General features: G+C 34.1%; 1 protein-coding gene across 4 annotated transcripts in view; it reads left to right on the top strand.

The window, feature by feature from the left end:
* The window catches only part of Duox (dual oxidase), a 42966-nt gene that overhangs the window by 19169 nt on the left and 9808 nt on the right, over positions 1–13989 (top strand). The window lies entirely within an intron of this gene.

Genomic DNA, 13989 nt, shown 5'->3' with positions numbered 1-13989 from the left:
TATGCATAAACATAGAATTGCAAAGAAGCACCTTATTTGCAAATGCAAACATATATACAGGTAGCGTTTAGCGCGGCAGCAACAAATGGGCAATAAATAATAGCCAATTAAAATATGAGAAAAAAATCTGCGACGCGTAAACTGTAAACAAAAGTTACTATGGCTGGTTTGCGTTAAAAGGGGCGCGTCCAGACATGGCATGCTGCAGACAAGCACTCACACACACATACATAAATATGCAAGCGAATTCTTAGAATTGCTTTGCATACAAGCTTCTTCATCCTCATATTGATTTAACTGTAAAAACTAAGATAATGCGCGGCAAGTACAAATCGAAATAGCTGACAATTTATATTAATTTCAGACGTAAGCAATAGGGTGTTTTGATTTTTTTTGCTCATACTTCGCTTAGGTTTTTATATTACTTAATAATTTTGCACTACGACCACGCTCAGCTATGCACTTATCTGATCGCATCATTACATCGGAGCTACTGTTGCACTAAAGACTGACGCGAGCATCTGTTATCGCTACTAAGCGTGTGATCTTCAAGCGGCATTTACCTCAATACTATACTTACATATACATACATATATACACAAACATACAATGTATTGGCTGCAAATTAACAGCAGCATAAATGGCGTGGCGCACATAATAAAACACCATTGACGTAAGTAATTAACAATGTTGAATTCATATTAATAGAAATATATTAAAGCCTGAAAAAAAGCCACCTTCAGCTGCACCTTTATAGGTGCATTTCATATATGTAGCCTAAAGGGGTATAAAATGATCTTAATCTTGATATGATCGTTCAGTTTATATGGTAGCTATATGCTATAGTGGCTCGATCAGAAAAACTTGTTCCGTTCGCCTTAAAGAATCATCCCTGCCAAATTTCGTAAAGATACCTTGTCAAATATAAGAGTATTCCATACAAGGACTTGAGTTCGATCGATCAGTTTGTATGACGGCTATAATTTATAGTTGTCCGATCTAAAAAATTTCTTCGGAGATAGCATTATTGCTTTAACAATGATTCATGCCAAATTTCTTGAAGATATATGGTCAAATGAAAATGCTTTCCATACAAGCACTTGATTACTACCGTTCAGTTTCTATGGTAGCTATATGCTTTAGTGGTTCGATTCCGATATCGGCGGTCTCGACAAATGAGCAGCTCCATGTGAAATACAATCATTTTCCATTCAAGAATTTGATTTTGTCATTGAACAGCTTCTAGTGAAGAAAAGAATAGATGGACATGGCTAAATCAACTCAGCTCGTCACGCTGATCATTTATATATATATATTTTATAGGGTCCACGACGTTTCCTTCTGGGTGTTATAAACTTCGTGGGAAACTTAATATAACCTGTTTAGGGTATAATAATAATTTTTTATATCGGTATGAGGAAGCTTATGGTTGTCACTTCAGCATGTTGGCTTAGCGAGAATTAAACAGATACATATAAGCGATAAAGAAGCTTATAAGAATATGTGTGTATATATTCCATACACTTTGCATACATTTTTCTTCATAAATAACTTATATGCATAGCATTTATCAATATTACATTATTATTTATTGACTACCGTAGGCTAGAGTAAATGAACTTTAGGTGTTTCCCATGATGTTTGCAAGTCCGCTTTTCATAATGGGATTTCACTGCTTCGGGAATCCAATGCTTATAGATCCGTGTTGTTAAGCCACATGTGCCTGAAATTTTCTTCCTAAAGCGCCGGGGTTGTTATGCTCTTTATTCTGATTGATATTTAGTTTTATTGTTATATATAGTTATAGTTATATTATTGCAAATGTGATACATTTGAGTTCACGTCAGCTTTGGAATGTTTTATATAACAATATTAATTTATTTAAATATTATAATGTAGCGAACTCTATGTCAGAAAAGAAATCAGCTGTTACCGGAAACTACAGTCAAACAGGTTTGTTAAAGCCACTCTTACGAGCAATCGTCATCTACATTTGCTTTGTGTGCGCTTAGGCAGGCGTACAGTGCACAACAAAAATGTAGTTAATTTGTCTCTTAATTTTTGATTTTTTTAATATAAAAACGTTTCGAATTTTGTAAATATTATTTTGATATCGTACTGATTTTAATCACTTTTGAAAATATTTCATTCTGCATTTAAGCCTCTTTTTATTAACTATTCCGGTATAAAATATACTATATACGCTAGTATAAAAATTATTGAGTTGGGCAGAAAAAAGTTGAAATGTTATTCCACCAAATATTTCGACATCAAACTCCATAATTTTTGTCACGAATTCTTGTGTAGCAAGATTATATTGGATCCACAAAATTTATTTGGGTCTATAAAAATAATTTGCCGGAAGTGGTTTGCAGGATTTAAAAGTTGTGATTTTGCCTTGAAACACGAAGAACCTCCTGCCAAAAAAGTTCGAAGATAAGAAACTGGAAGTATAATATAAACAATACAATAAACATTGTTGCCAAATTTAAAGGAGCTCGCAGATACTTACATTTTAAAACATTTAACCGGTTGACATTCAGAAGCAAGGAAATCGGATATGCTGGCGATGGCGACTAGATACGAGGCAAAAACTTTCAATTGCAATTGTTCAACGCTCCGTTTGGAAAACAGCTGCTGAAAAGTTTGCATCTCTCGCCTTACAGCCCCGACCCTTCTAACTACAATTTGTTCCGGTCGATGCACCTCGTTCTCACTGGGATACGGTTCAAATTAGAACAGAATATCAAGAATTGGCTTCAGTCACTCTTGACCGCCAAGCCGGCGCAGTTCTTTTGGGATGGAATCCTCACATCTCAGAAAGTTGGAAAAATGTTATAGTTGCAGATAGGCACTACTTTAGACGATAACACTACTCATCAAATGTGAAGGAAAATTTTGCGAAAAATGTGCTAAGAAATCTGTGGGTGTATTTTAGATGTCCTGATTACGAATTTGAGTTCAAAAATCATCACGTGCAACTATTTTTCTCATTTTAGTAAATTGAGGTGGTTTGACTGCTACACTCCTTGACTACAACACATAAATCCTACCTGTTAAGAAATTTTTACTATATTTTTGGTTGTAGCAACCCGAAATCAGCCAGAAACAGTCTCTAACATCACAGTCGCCAAATGACTGTAAACTATTGTAATTATATAAACGTTCAAAATTCGAAAAAACCGCACGAATATAGTTTGCCAAAAATATAAAATACTTATTAAAATTCCATTAGATGTGCTATATTTTTATCATGCACTGTAGGTTTATATGGTTAGTTGTATTAATGCGCACATGCATTCCAGCATTATGATCAGTAAGAAACGTGCAAACATATAAATACATATTTACCATATACATATATGTACATACAGTGGTTTTGTTGTTGTATATTTAAGTAGGTTTATTGTGTAGCGTTAGCTCACTTTTAGTACGTTCCGTTCAACTATGTACGATTAGCTAATCAACTGATCTGACGTTATAAATCCCATCTTGCCTTTGAGATTAGCGAAACTAGCAACGAACTATACAGGCATACAAGTATATATATACATACATACAAATAAATATTTAACAGAACAGGTAGTTCATTCATGCAATTTAAGCCTATTTAGTATATCTGGCGGCATCAAAGCTTAATGAAAAAAATTATTAAAAGTAATTAATTAAAAAACGAAGTTTTCAAAACGAAGAATGCTTTTCGTCCACGCCTTTTTGATATGCATTATTGATTTATGCTCTCACTGTTAGCCAAAAAAGACACACACAAAATATTGCCAAGCTTGTTGGATTCAGTTAGTTTTTCGGAAAGTAGGCGTCCCTATTAATTCCATCAACACACGCGTGTGTGTTTTAAAAAGTCCGTTATCGCGTAATTTCCCTTCACTTTTGTCGGCTAGTTTTATCTTAGCTGATTTTAATTATTTGCTACTTAATTTATAAACACATCGCTTGGTGATGACTTCGGATTATTCATTTGTTTTCACATTAAATTTACATTTGCTTTATCTTGAGTTGTTATTTTGTTTTTAATATTTGCCTATTTTGTAGAGGAAGTGCTATAAAAGTCAACAACCGGCAAATGTTGTTTAACAAAGGTCTCATAAAAGAATCAACAAATAGATACCGGATCTTGACGCTACATTTTGTGTTAAGCTTTTTTAATTTTCATTTAAATGAGATAGGTGTAACTCGTTTCGCAAATGAAAGTAGTAACAATGAAACAAGATTCGACAAGTGCGCCCTATTATTTCGAAACTTTTGTGTTTCTATTGAATTTTAAGAAAATTGTTACTTTGACGCAAATTGAGTTGTTGGACATATTAGTTTGACATTTTTCGTTTCCCCTTTGGGTGTACAGAGAATTGAGCTTTCAGCGTGCAGAAATACTTCTGAGACTTCTTCAATAGGAGTTTTTAAACACAAGCTTTTAATACTTTGCTTATTTTTGCTATTTTAGGTAGGTGGCAACTCCATTACACAATATTTCCTAATTTCCTAAAGCTCTTATTCAATGCCTCACGTTTGTCGCACAAGTTTGAATATTTTCAGTTCCACTTTGAGCGATAGGTGACAGCTTTGTTCCAAAATAATTTTGAATTGTGGATTTGCGGAATACTATTCAAATGGTTTCCTTAATCTTCTTAAGTTTGTGCCGTATTTTGTAATAAAGTATTTTTTTTAGAAATGTGGTTTTTAAGGAAAAATAAAACGCGTATGTATAATGTTACGGCCAAGCATTTAGCTTTTTTTATCAAGACAAGGGCTTACCATTATGTTTTAAAAATTTGTATTTCGAGCAACTACAAGCGACTTCACATAACCCCACAAAAAATAGTCTAGCGGTGTTAAATTCCAATTCAGACACGAAAAAGTCATTATGCATGGCACTATAGCGTTCCCCATTGACTGTAAACTTATGACCGACTTTATTTTTGAAGAAATATGGACCAGTGATTCCCTCTGCCCATAAAGCACATCAAGCAGTAACTTTTTGAGGATGTAATAGCGTCTCAACAATGGCTTGTGAAAATCGGGATCAGTGGCCTTCCCCTTTTGGACCCATTCACCGAACGTGCGATGCGCTTGATGGTCGGTCGGGTTCAATTCTTGCACGAGTTAGATTTTGTATGCCCGCAAACCAAGATCCTTTCAAAAAATCTTCCATAAAGTGGAGTGGCACAGCTTCATTTGTTGCGCGCGATGGCGGATGAGTTCATTCTCTTTGCTACTCTGCTCCACACCAGCAATAGCGTCTTCGGTGTGCACTGTACGGCATCTCTGAAGATGCGCATTATCCACTAGAGTAAACGTAGTGCGTAACCGATCTATGATTGACCAAATTACCCACTCTAATGGGCGCTTATGTCAATCGAATATTGGACGTAGCGCGAACCGAAAAATTATTTTATAATAAATGAGCACGATTTTCAAAAGTTCTAACGGAGTAGGTCTGCTTATTATAAAAAGATGATGAAGATTCTCTTTCTGCAGTATTTGAATTATACTTCACCTTACTTTGTTATAAAATTTCCATTTTAACTAGTACCTTACTAACTACATTTAGACCTACATTTCTTATATTAAATATAGTCATAGACATTCCAAATGGAACTTAATTAACCAAGTAGTTTTGGAGTCTCCAGATGTCCGTGCAAATCCTCAAAAGCTTTTATATAGCTGTGCTTGTTTAAGCAGGATGTTTTCAGCTTCAAAATCCGGCTCTATTTGTGAATTTTATCGTTTCTCCTGAACTTAAAAGGACGATTTTCAAACACATTATTCACTAATGTGTATTCTAAGGATTATATTGAATTAAAAGTTAAATTATTCCAAGCAATTCTAGAACCTTTTTTAATTAAAATAACGACCTGCTGTTAGTCAAAATTTCCCGGAATTTTTGCAATCCTTAAAGTATGAAATTCAGTACATAACTTGTTTTAATAAAATCTGAAATATTGATTGCCACATGAATGGTTCGTCAGACATAATTTCAAACCTTTCTTCTAACGATACACAATGAAATAACCATCAACAGAGCTTGACCATGAAGCTATTTGGGTATTTCCTGCAAGTGAACTATCAGTTAAGCATACGTTAATTAGCAGAGAGCGCTACCAGATTCCTTGAGTTCTTAAGACGGAATCGAGAAAATTACTCAAAACTCTTGTGTAAGTGTAATCGCATATCCTTTTTATTTCATTCAGCGAAGTTGGTGAAGTCAACGAAAACTTGCCTCATGTGTTCTCCATCCACCTCTGTTAATGACGATAACATCGAAAAAGTTAAAAGAATGTCGTCATGTTGGCATCAGAGAGATAGCAGAAGAACTCAAAATCTCTCATGGTTTTAGGTATGAAGTCAAATTTGATCAGATCGTATGTATGTATGTTATGAAAAAGATCTTTCGTAGTTATGCAATATTTAAATACTGACAGAAAATAAGGTAGACCTTGTATTTGGTCCAAAACAGAATAATATACTTGTATATTCAGATTTTCCATTTATTTTAACATAGAAACTAAATAATTTGCATACCACCGAAATTCCACAATCTCCTTCAAATACATTTGTATGTATTGTATCTACTTTTTTATTTAAACAAAAAACAGTTTGGCTTAGTTTATTTTTAAATGAATGCACGTTTTATTTTAAATATATATATATTTTTTTTTGATTTGCTGCTATGGTATGCAAACATTTGTAGAGTATCTTGATTCTCATGAAAATCGCCAAAGATTCGCACTTGAGTAACAAAATTAGTGTTTTTGGCTCTACTCAGTCTACTTACATTTTTTATATCTTGTTTGCATTTACTTTTCTATGGCTACTTCAGACAAATTGGTATCGTAAAATTTAATTGGGTAGTGAATGGCGCTAAATCAGGTAAATTGAAATACGAACACGTACGCGTATGGCAACACTACTCGTAAATCTATAGCAAACAACCGTAATCGAATAGTCAACTATGTGTGTACTAAAAAAGCTACAAAACGATTTATATTTTGTAAATATTTAATTTTTTATTTTTATTTGCTTTAATTGCCACTTTGTTACTATTCTGTCATGCTTCATTATGCAACTGAAATGGGTGGTTCGAATGCACGTTTTTTTTATTAGGGAAATTCTAAAAGTTATTTGCAGAATTGGTAGATTGATAATTTCGAAATTGAGTGTGATCTTTTACTACTATTATCTCTAGAATGTATTATTCTTGCATTTGGAGATTTTTCTTTCAATGCAGCGAGATCAAATAATACTAATCGTAAACAAACAAATCCACTCTCGTGATATGAACTGAAAAGTAACTTTTAGCATTCTATTAAACCGTTAAGTATGTTCTCTCTCCAAGAGGGATAAGTTTCCAAAGTTACGCGAAAGCTACACTAATTAGAACAAGCTGGTATTGAAAACAGCTGATTTTTCGTTTATATGTACCCATAAGAGAAAAGAAGTATAAATAACAAAATGTGTTTAGTAAAGAAATTCGCATTCAAACGACTCTCCCAGAATTTTTATTTTAAATATTTAAAGTATTATTATTCTAATATGAACCAACAGCTAATATAAAATTCTCATATTTCCTGCTCTAAAAATTAATTTTAGACTAATTTTAGTATTTAAAAGTAGTTAAAAGAGTAAAAATCTCCCAACACTTTCTTGAAAACTCCCAAGTGTAAAACAGATCTTATAAAGGTCATTTCAAGACAACTCAAAAACAATGGGTCTGAGAGGACTGTATGCCGTAGGACTCGACTGTATGACAGTCTGATAAGCTTCGGGCCGACCACTGGGCAAATATTCTACTTAAGATGTCATACATCATTTCAGGGTCTAAAAAAACGATGAATAAAAATTACAACATATTTTCATCGGAAATGAAAATTTGAACCAAATGCAATGGAAAAGTATTGTATAATACAATTTTTGTAGGCATATCTCTGAAGACAGTTTTTTGAAAAAAACATAAATTCTCACGAAAATGCCTACTTTTCTCATCGAACTTGGAATAAAAACTAAGAAATTAATTTTAGTTTATAATTTAAAAAAATATTGGTGGTCAGCCAATCGATCAACCAACTATCTTAAATCCAAAAGAGCGAGATAATTAAATAAGGATAGAACATGTACCTATATAACCTATATTTTTTGTATTTGGACCACCCATTACTCCACATAAATAGTAAGCAATAAACATATATATCAGTTTCAGCTGTGTGTTTCAAATCTCTTAATGCGATTCATTAAAACGCGATAAAAGTGGCTAACAAATTGTTAGTGTCGCCGTTATCGTTTAATGCAACAATAATAACAAAGATGACAACAGCGACACCAACAGCAATGAGTGTAATTACGAAAACGGCTTCTCAAATTTCAAACAGTATAAATTAAGCAAATTTTGATTTCATTTGCCTTTTTCAATTAAACCCGCAGTTGTTGTTGTTGTTGCGCATTCTTATAATACACCTGCGTTGTCTACGCTTGCCCACTTGAATGTGAACAACTTGCTGTTTGATGGTCAAATTACACTGGCTGATTGAATTTTTGAGTCCCTTGACTTGCTCAAAACCCAATCGCAAATATATTTACGTTCGTCCCGATCGATATCTGTGCACTTTAAATTCTTATTAAAATCATAACAAGCTCGAAATTATACATACATACATATATGTATATATACATCTGAACGACATGTGTGTAATAATTTTTACTACGGATCTATTGAGTGCCGTCTATGTAGGATAAATATTTATGTTAAAAATGTCATTGTTTCATGTTTTCAATATCAAGTACGTTTGTTGTGTATGACAACTACTACATCAATTACTCAAACACTTTTAGGGGCAATAGGCAGAACGTTGAATATTTTACGTAAAAAAGGACAAATACACCCTATTCTAAAACTTTTTCAAAGCATTTTTCATATCTTCAAACTCTCAAAAAGTCATAGCAGAGTTGGGAACCGATAAGATCTAGCTAATGAAGGAAAGCAGCCGACCATTATTTGTTGAAGAGCAAAGCCGTTGAACGTTTATTCACAAAAAAAAAACATGTACAATAGTGTTGCTCAAAGTATTACTCATCAGAAGCTTTAATATTTTCCCATCTTTCTGGCCATGTTCTAATGTGAAGCGTATTCCAGTGAGATTAGAATAGTCAGAAGGGGCAAGGTCTAGACTATTAGAGGGATAAGGTGAAAATTCCCAGCCACTGTTTTCCAAATACAATAGTATTTCTTGCGGCCAAGAATTGATGTTAAACTATTGCCTGGTGTCCAGTCGCGACTTCCGGCGGATTTCAATTTGATAAGTGGTCGTCGGTAGCGTTCCCTATTAATGGTAATGTTAGAAGCTCATAATACTGCTTGTCCTTCTGAACCCATCAAAACAGATCTTTGGCGTCATGGATATGAGGATTTGCCGTTGATTTGTATGGTTGGCCAGGCTTCACATATGACACGTTCACTTTTGACACGTTCGCTCAGCTATAGCATATAGCATGTTCACCATAAACTTCTACCAAAATACGACGATTCTCGACGTTCGGAGATTTTCTTCATATTTAAGTAATGAAGAAGAAATTCCCACAAAAACACTTTTTCAGCACAAAGTTCGACATATTTGAGTGAAAAAATTATTGTTGTTTATGCTCCAAATAAATGAAATATGCTAAAAAAGATGCACAAGGACAATAGCTTTCCAATACTGCCTAATTTCAAGTCTATTAAAAAATAATTAAGCGAGTGATGTTTCTGGCTGCGTCGAAAACTTTTATAACAGACACTTTAAAAGCTAAGCTTTTCCAACGTGTAAACTATGTTGTATCTTGCTTGCGGACTTTGAATTTAGATTATTATAGACATATAACTAACATAACCTAGCTCTTTTAAAATATAATCAATTTTTTTGTGTTTCTCTACACCAACTCAACCAATGAAGAAACTATAATTAAGATGTTTCTCAAATATATAACTAGACTTTTTAGGTACATATTTTTTTTGAACACTTTAGCCGTAAAAACAACGGATACGGGGTCAACATATTCATTTTGTTCACAAGTGTTTTATCACATTCGAATGGCGTACTGCAGGGTTGAACTTAAAAAAAAAATAACTACTGAACCGAAGCGGTGGCCTATGTGGTAAGATAGGTAATGAATATATTTCAGGACTATATAAATAGCCCACAGAATTGTTGCTCATTAATCATTTTTTGACAAATAGCTTAAAACGTGTAAACTTTAAGCTTACATAAATTATCCGAATGTTTAACATTTTTAGCTGTAATTAATTTAATTATTATATGAGCAACATGTATGCAGCTATGTGCTAAATGTTGAATTACTAAAAGCAAGGTCTATAAAATTATGTTGACAAATGATTTCATTAATCGATATATTATTGTTTAAAATAGAATAGTGCATTTTGTATTTATGTATATAATATATACGAGGTGGCACATATTTAATGTTGATATTGAAAATAAAACCGGCTTTTATATTTACGATAATTTTATTTAATTCGAACCTTCACAATTTAGTGGGATTACATTTTGAACACAAAGTGTAATATTTTTATCGTGATTTCCATTACTTCCCAAACATCTGCTTAAGTCAGACCGTAGTGCTGATCCTCGCACAAAAGTTAGCGTAGGACCCCCTTAGACATCTGCAAACGCTGGTGCTTTGTGAAAAACTTCCAGATATGGATCACCAGACTCTTACAGATCGACGAAGACTTTGAGCTTACCAAAAAAGTGTTGGGCGGCTAATATCAATCTCAGCTACTTTGCAAGGTTCACTAGAAGTGTGTCTAGCTAGATGTTCGACCTTAGTTGGATGGTTGGGGAAAAAGTGTCTAGATGATTCTACCCGCCTTCTCTCATACAACTTTAGCAGTTTGCATATAACAAGATATGACTAGCCTTGAGCGCGCTGTCAGCAAGCATTGAGTGCTATTTTTGGGGTTGTCCAGGATAAGCAAATGCAAAGTGCACAGGTTGCAGACTGGAGCCTCTCAATGAGTAGAGAGAAACATCTGCGATCTTATACCTTCTAGTAAATAAAACTAGCTTAATTTTATTCAGATTGGGATAAACCACTTCAATCTGTCCACTTAACGACTTAACGGATTAACTCATTCAGGTACCCTTTGGAAAGATTCTAGGTGGTGTTTACGAATTTTACGAATTTTTTACCAAACGAGCTGCGTCGTTCGTGTATGTACTCATTCGACAACTTCATTTCTCAAGTCTCGAGAACGCGTTCTATCTTAATCCGCCACTATAGTTCTGCTACAAAGGATACTTTGAATGATGTGTTTGAAGTTTGCGACAACCCCGCCTCCGGCCGTTGACTACTAAAGGCCGACTCTATATCGAAAAGTGTTTTCGCCGCATAGTCTTTATGCATAAATGTTCCCGCTATGACACCACGGAGTGCAACGGATTGTGGACCCTTTGATAGCCTTTTTCTTCAAAGTCGGCCTCTAATGTAAAAGTCCACGAGCCTATCCAACGTTTTCAAGAACAGAGGAGATACTGATAGGCCTGAAGTCTTGGCAGTGACCTGCGTTCACTTACCGACCTCCCTATGTCCCTCCAGTCGCCAACCCCATTTTCCAAAAAAATATTCTGTCGCAAAAATTTCGACACGAATATTTAGCTTGAAGAAATAGTCCCGGATTTGCTTATGTTCAGTAAATATCACCTCCGAAACTGAATAGTATGATTGGTGTGTGACCTGACGCAGTGTAACAAATCAAACAGTCACTTTTTTGCACGCAATGGCGTTTCATGGATCTCGAATGGATTTTTTCATTCCTAAATACACCATTTTCAATGTACATACATATTAAATTTTTCGGCGAGTGGTTTCGGTGTTAAATGAATTGTGGTTGAATTGTAACATATCTAGTCAATTAAATCGGTTAGTAAACCTTCAAGTTGTTCGTACTGATATAAAAGTTGGGACACCCTGTATAAATTGGAAGCAGTGAATCTACTGTTACACCTGCGCAATACAGTTACTTAAAGTATTTTGCGAAAAAAATACAAATTCTTACCAACTCAGTTATCTAATTTTTAATTCTAGAGCAGTTCCATGAATCGCATTCGTAGCGTAATTGCTGAAAGTGGTAGACAATTTAGAGCAAATAATACTAAGAAAAATGAATTAATTATGAGCCAATAGGCACACCCGTTGAAGTAGCAAAATTAAATTCTGAAAAAAATTTTTTGGAATAATTGAACGTGGCATTGGCACTAGTAAGCCGCTATTAACACAGAAGCCGAATCATTAGTGACGGCAATTAACGCTGTAATGTAAAAAGTTTAAAATTCAAAAAACACCGCTTCGACATAATTTATGTTCGTCAACTTATTAGTTTTTGTTAAATTGTGACCAAATACGATTTTCATGCACGAGCGCCAGACACGAACGCATGCATACACGAGTGCACACATGTGGTTACACGAAAACCACTTGCCAATGCCAGCAGAGCGCTCGCACTTCTGAGTAATTAATTATTTGCAGTTCCGAATGCATTGTCATTTAATTACTTTTTCGAAAACATATGTTTTTAGCCAACTATGCCCTTCCAAATAATTGCTAATATCCATAAACATGTATTACTGAGAGTAAAGGTGTTAATTGAATTTGTATTTTGTTGCACATTAATTTTAATAATTAAAAGTTTCGCTTATTTTTTAATGAATAAATATTTATTTTCATTTTACACTATAAAAATCAGAAAAAAAGAACAAAATAACAAATATATTTATAATGGCAGTTTTGTTTTCAAAAATGAACATATATCGAAGTAAGCAGAATCAAAAATGTCGAAAACATATATATTTCAGCAAACCATCTTATGAGCATTTCTTTTATAATTTTCCAGCTGACAATCTCTTTTCAAGGACCTTAGGTAATCTGTTATCATGTGACGAACTATCCACCTTGACCTTTCGTCACTTTTAGCTCCCGCTGGAACCGCACTCTTTGTTCCTCATTACAGTTTCAAATATTATCAAAGATATCTAACTTAATTCTAATGAGCAAACCCTAGAGTCTGAAAGTTTGTCAGCATATTTTTCAGAATTTTGTGCTGGATTTTCGATCACCAACACAAAACTTTTCCCAGCTTCAATTTTCAAAACAGTCATTACTTTCCTTTCACGGCCAACGCTTTGACAAATTGCTTTGCCATTCCTAATTTGAACACATAGTAAATCGCTGAAGACATTTTAGGAAAATAACTTTTATGTAAATTTTACCCCTCCCCCCATTCACTTTTACTGGTAGACTGAACAGATTTCTGTTTGCAACATCATTGCTGAGAACATGCGAAACACGTTTAAAACGCAAACTGAGATTTTCATTCAGTAAAACAAACAAGACTGTAAGTCTAGATATCTCTATGTCTGATTTTTAACATGGACACTTCCAAACATCAAAATTTTCTAATATATATAGAGCAACCAAAAATGTTTCTTTTTGTAGAGCTGCATTATTTGATAATGTTAATCTTTCGCAATTCTGTGCTGTGTGTATGTTCCTTTTTTGCTATGAAGTCGTATTCTTTTCCAATAATAAAGAAATAACACACTTCGTTATAAATTTGGTCCTCCCTGAACCAAACAGGGTTAAATCGCCGACGAGAGAGCCCTTGGCCTGGTAAAATGCGGCCAACGTAGAATCGGCTGTCGTGGGAATTGAGAGAAAGGCCCTCTGAGCGTCCTGTTGACATTTTAGTTAATGAATAGCATTGACAAATTATCGCAGTGACTGGCTGATAGATATATCTCTCCACTCTGTCTAGTCATTACAAGAAAGACTTTGTGATGGTGGCCTTTGCGCTTTGAGCAAATTAAGTCAAATTTTTCAATACTTTCTTTGCTAGCCAACTAAAGTCATTACTTTAGTATACCAGAAAAAATACGTTTTTCTAAGTATTAAATCTAAACTGCTTTCAAAGTACATTATAGTTGTTAA

The sequence above is a fragment of the Bactrocera oleae genome, chromosome 3 (assembly GCF_042242935.1).
Source record: "Bactrocera oleae isolate idBacOlea1 chromosome 3, idBacOlea1, whole genome shotgun sequence".
NCBI classification, from domain to species: Eukaryota; Metazoa; Arthropoda; class Insecta; order Diptera; family Tephritidae; genus Bactrocera; species Bactrocera oleae.
Note: the sequence above shows the minus strand (reverse complement) of the source record. Positions and strands in the feature narration are given on the sequence as shown.